Below are 6,608 nucleotides of genomic sequence, written 5' to 3' on the forward strand. Positions count from 1 at the left end.
CCGCTTCGTCCGACCCGGAGGATACGTTCTTGCGACGACGGCGGCGGCGGCGGTGCCCGTGCGTGAGCGTGTTTCCAGTCTGCCGCCAGGTGTCGGCACCGTACGCCCATCCCCCCCGGGCACCAGGTGACACACGCCGCCGATCGCACGGTAGTCACCCCTCTCTCGTCGCGGGGTGGTTGTGCCGCATTCGGGGCTTATTCGTTATTATTATTATTATACCTACAATACGTTTTTTACGATTATTATTATTATTATTATTTTCACAATCGCCCAACCCCCACCACCGACACCACCGAAACGGAGACGTGCCTAATATATTTATATACACTGATATCGCGATGGCCAAACGCCCAAAATTATTATATTATTACGTTATCCGTGTGCACTATTCGAACCGAGTCCCAAATAAATGAAAAAAATACGCTTTGACAGCAAAGTTGGGGAAACGATTTTGTTTTAATTTTACCAAACGCTTAGATTTTTTGTACAATTTAACGAGTATCTTGTGGTCCAACTTCTTTTAATTTTTTTTAAATATGAAAATCTCCTGAATTTTTTCGTGTTTAATTGACTAACTGTTGGCATTTTTGAAAATGTCGATGTTTCAATGGAAGTAGATTTGAGTTATTTAACTATCTGTATAATTTGTACTAAAGGTAATATTATAATAGATCCATGACAATAGGTTTGGTAGATATAGAATAATCGGGATATTATGTTGAATTCAAAATTATAATAAAATATAACATTTAATGTACCAACATTTTATACATTTGTAAAATAATTTTTTAAAGATTACTATCCTTACGTTTTAATTACACAGAAACCACTCAATCTAATTTTAATTTAGATAGAATATTTTTAAAAACATAATCTTCTTCGCGTTTTATACGATATAAATTATAAATAGTTTGAAAATATCAAAAAACTGATTTTAAATGGTATGAAAAAACTAAATAGTTAAAAATATACTTATAACTAAATATAGTCCTCAAATCATTATTAAAGTAAAAATGGGGATGAGCATAATTGTAAAATCATCATTTTGTATAATATACGATGCACCATGCACGGATGATTATTAGATTGGTTCTATTAAATGCGTCGTTTATACAAAGTTTACGCCTGTTATTTTCCTTTGACCAGCTATTATTATATAACAAGTATATTTTATAGGTATACTTATAGCTACCTATAGGTTACCTACTTCAAATTGTCGATATCATAACTTAATTGAAAATACCAACTGGACCTACTAATTTATATATAATATAGACTAAAGTCTAATATATACTGCAGTCTTAAGTTCAAAATTGTTAATATTATGGAAAATATAGGTATTCATTTTCTTATAGGGCGAAGGAAATTTTTAAAGTGTTCCGTACAAGGTATTAATTTTTTCTGAGAAATTAGAGTCTTATTCACATCCAATATCATTATTATTATACATTTTTTTTTATTAATGTACAAATACATTACAGTGCATGTGTTGTTTATTCATCGCTATATTATAATAGCAGACTGATGTGGACCTGTTGTTTCGTCGAAAAAATTGAGACCACGATGCGATATTCTCTGTCAAACGCGCCACGATTTGAATGTTAAATTACCGCTGTGTTTGCGTGCCTACAAAAAAAAATTCGCGTGGGACGTTTAAAAATGCAATTCCCGTATTCGTCGGACACGATATGTCGTAATAATGTTATTATATGTGTGTTGTGATATATATTATAATATTATTTTACTAGCGCGTCGCGAGGTCGGTCTCTCGGAAAATTATTCTTAAACAATAAGTCGTCTAACCGCCATCGTTGTGGTGTCGAGTTCATTGCGCTAAATGACTTAATGGACGACGGATCTGCGTATTGCATTACTAAGATGTAAATATCAATTTTTTCTACGACTTGGAAATTAAACTCAATAAAAACTGTGTGGACTTCAGTTTTTGTCATCTACCCCGATTGCTGATATAAAATAAATATTGAATGTAAATTATGTAATTTATGTAAATAATAATTCTTATTTGTGTATCGATGAATTTAGAGTTAGAAGGCGTGGAGGCTACGCAAAAAAAAAAATTGGGTTGTTTATCAGTCCTCAATAGTTTCTACGGTCATAAGCACAACGTACAAGTCGTGTTTCCTGTTATCAAATAAAATAAAAATACTGCAGTATAATATTATAGTTTTGCAACAATTTCGTTTGTTATTATTTAAGATTCTGGGCAGGGCGATGAATGTATTGTTCTTATACAATGATATGTATTTTTCAATTCAATATTGTGATGGAAAATTATACTAAACGACAACAGTGTTGTTTTCGGATTTATTTTATTTTATAAACTTTTTACATTTATTATTAAGTACTTATATGTAAATAATATTGTATAATTTATTCCGAAAATTAAAATTTTTATTTATCTAAATGTATACTGTATGATTAACAGTTTGCATATATAGTTTATTATTGATTTACCTATTTATGCGGTTCGATTTTATTGGTTATTAAACATATACATACCTATCCAATATAATGAGTATTGTATAGTCTACAATATGAAACTATGAATGACATTTTTGCGTTTTCTTTTAAACACTTGAAAAAAGAAGAAATAGATTTTTTATTATCATAGTAACTATAGCTACATTATTATGATATATATATATATGTATGTATATTATACTATTTACCAATAATAATCAGATTAAAAACATTCTCTAAACGAACTAAGTATGTATTATATTATATAATAATACTATTTGTTTTTTTATTGTTTTAGGCGTCGAAAAAATTATGAGAATTCAACAAGGTAAGGTGTTGCCGAATCGCATCGTGTGATTTTTTTAAAATTTTATTACGCTGCCGCACTAGAAATCAACGTAACCCAATTTTTATAGTGCCAAATTGCATATGATCGCTGTCCTTCGTCGTTTAACTTGCACTAAAAACTCATTTATTCAGATTCCAATAACTGAGCCATATGAAAATACCACCTAAATATAAACGCGTAAAGCCATGATATGTCTCGTGTATATATTTAATAGATTTGGAATGTGTGAATTACCTAATGCATAAGATATGGTCCACTCATTGGTAGACTTATCGTAAAAAATCTATATCATTATAAGGAAAAAACCGAGAAGTAAAATTATATTCAACTGCAGTATATAAAATAAGTAGGTACTACCTCTATATTCGTTTCCATATAACGATTTTAAATATGAACACTGCATCCATTACTGTAGTATGATAATATAATATATATGACTAGAAGTGATTGAATTATACGGCACATATAATGACAAGACATGAATAATTTAATGGAACTCGCCAATTCTGCAGAGTTTTATATAATTAAAATTAACTGTTGAAATAAAAGTCGAAAATACAAAGTAAAAGATACCTACTATTATAGTATATAGGTATACCTACTACAGCTATCTATAATCTATATTATATTCGTCCGAGACGTTCGAAATTGCATATTATAATATTATAATATAGGTATATTAATAATAAGAACTGGCGATGATGATATGCCCCGCAGCGTTTATATGGACGAAAACAATGGACGATGCGATGGACGGTCTGGCAAACAAACATAATAATATTACGTTATCCAACTGTATAATGTACGCGTCCGTGTATGAAACTGCGCGCGAGCGGAAGAGTTTAACTTCCGGACACCACCGTCCACCACTGCACTACTGCAGCAGCAGCGGCTATAATATATCTATTCTCGCTATAGGTACATAAATTATAATATCATAATATTATACTATATAGCTTGCAGATTTAAACTAACAGCAATTTTAGTTTTAATATTATGTATACAATACCTATATATACGAGTATATTATACAGAGTGATTCACCAAGCGTGCACCATTTTGCTACCCCCAATTTTTTCTCTAATAATATTATTCATTTATTGAATTTCTTTTTTTTTAAATTTTGAATTATTGTAATTTCAATGACCCGTATTTCCAAATTTTGGATTTTTCTACACAATTATTTAAGAATATCGTCCCGTGGCGATTTAAACCTTCTATTTTTCAAATGAGAACAAATGCCTTTTATAAAATCGTTATAAGCAGACGATTTTTTTGAAAATGTTGATGTAAATCAAAATGAGTAAATTCAGAGTTATAAATAGAAATAAAGTAAGGACAATAATCTAAAAAAATATATTTTAAAATATATGTACTTACAATATTTAATCTAATACCAAAATAGCTGGGCTAGGTACCTATGAAAAATTACTTATAATATATTCAGACAATTTTTACAAATTATATAAAATCGAAAAGTTAGCCGTTAGGTAATAAAGAATATAAATTAATACATTAATTATTAATTACTATAATTTTCAAATAATCATATCTCCTATATTTTGCAAACCTATTTTATCGTGTACGTATCATCGTATCCTAAGAACACAAAGTTAATCAACTCAAAAAGGTGCGATTTTCATTTGAAAAAAATAAGTTGGTACTGTCACAGGAATACAGGATATACTCTTTAAACGTTGCCTAAATAATTTAAGTGTTTATGTTCATTAAGAATGCTTTAATAGATTAGCAGTGCTCGGCTAATCACTCCGTATAAACGTATATATTATACTTTACAGTAGTGTAGAATTAATTTATGCGGGAATACATCTAGAAGAGCCTTAATTAATATCTATACGTTAATATTCTTATACGTACGATTTACGACCGCGTGCCATTTATACCTACACAAAAGAATTGTACCTGTATTAGGAATTTTTACCAAGTATTCTCACCCCATTTTTCATTTAACTATAATGAATGCCTTCAAATTCAGAATTCTTGAACTTTTAAATATAATTGAATATGAGATTTTTTTGTACTATTTATTAATGATAGTATCTGGTGGTACGAAATTCTGTTTTACAAATGATAAACCCCAATTTCACTGTAAATTATTTAGTGGATAATTTGTTTTGAACATTTTAATATGCACCTAATTCAAAATTCGAACGAGTGGTTTTTCAGTTATTAAAATATTTACGATAATAGTCTTTGAAAATGGTTTACAAAAATATAATATATTCTTAGTATACAAACTAAAATAACTCAACAACTATACTCGTTCGAATCAGAAAAATTTAAGATTTTGAATTACTGCATCATTTAAGAAAAATATGTGTGAGCATGCTTGGTGAATAGAATATTCTTCACGCACGCGACCGAACGAGAGCAGAAAAGAAGAATATCGCAACGTGGGTCCGCTATATACCTATCTGCAGCAGAGGCAGTAAATATAATATATATGTACCTCTTTTATATGGTATATCCTACGTAGGTAATGTACCTTTGTTATAATAGACACAAGGCCGTTTTGTCTCTTTCGGACGTTTTGCTGACAGGAAACGTGTAAAGTATATTACATTGTATATATAAAAATAGGTAGGTACTATTTAGACAGCCCGTGGTGTATGATGGTATATACACAAAATATCCCTCGATCGCCGTCACCGCGGCGACAACGTTAAAATATATATAAACTCAGGATTTATTGCGCGAGTAACAAAATACGCCTTTATTGCGCCTTTTAAACCTTTTCAGCGGATGCGAAAGAATGAAAACGTTTAATAAATCACGCGCGGATTATATTATTATATATTTTATTTTATATACGTACCTACATTGGGTTTTGTGATTCGTGTCCAGTGCGCATACGCACTGCATATTATATAGAAAACGCAACAGCTTACGTTATATTATTATTATTTTACTGGGTGTTGTAACGGTTTTTGGCTCCGAACCCCTCGTTAACATAATAGGAGGGGTTCCGACCCAGCGCCCCTGCGTGTATTCATATATATTTGTATACGTATATATTGTATTCCCGACGCAGTGCGCGCGATGATAGAAGTCGTGTTTCGTTAACTCATCAAGAAGAATAAAATATTTCTATTTTAAAAAAAGAATAATATTTTCTACGTTTTTTGGTGCCCCTTTTTTTTTTAGCTATATATATAAATATTTTTTTTTACAAGCACCCCGCATGGCGAATGAACTTGCAGAGTTAAAACAATTTAAAATTATATACAAATTAACAAAAATTACGTACCAGCTAATTCAGAATATAAATTATACAATTAATAATGAGTATTAAGTTAAAATTATTATTTTTTATTACTATAATGACGACGGTAAGCCGGTAAAGGATAATGAAAAAAGCGAAGTTTAACATTGTCGCGGGAATGCCACATATACGATTATTTTATATAGGATTATATTTAAAATGATAATATGATAACGGGTGTGCGTTTAAGTCTGATGGAGACTCTGGGATTGAAGGAATGGACTTTCCACATATTTTTTCTGATAACTCTGAGTATAAACCATTTATTTCATTGATAACCTTATACATAATATAAATTTTACCACAGTGATTGTATTATGCGTCTATATATTATATAATAGCGATAGTCAATTGCACATACGATATACACTTCACATTAAGAGAACAGTTTTTCATATACTTATTTTGTAAGCAATCGTTCGGATGAATCTCCTCTGGATTTTCTCAAAATTGTCTATTAACCCCCAACGGCCCCACTACCAGATCGGGATT

This window comes from Acyrthosiphon pisum, chromosome A3, assembly GCF_005508785.2.
Source record: "Acyrthosiphon pisum isolate AL4f chromosome A3, pea_aphid_22Mar2018_4r6ur, whole genome shotgun sequence".
NCBI lineage: Eukaryota > Metazoa > Arthropoda > Insecta > Hemiptera > Aphididae > Acyrthosiphon > Acyrthosiphon pisum.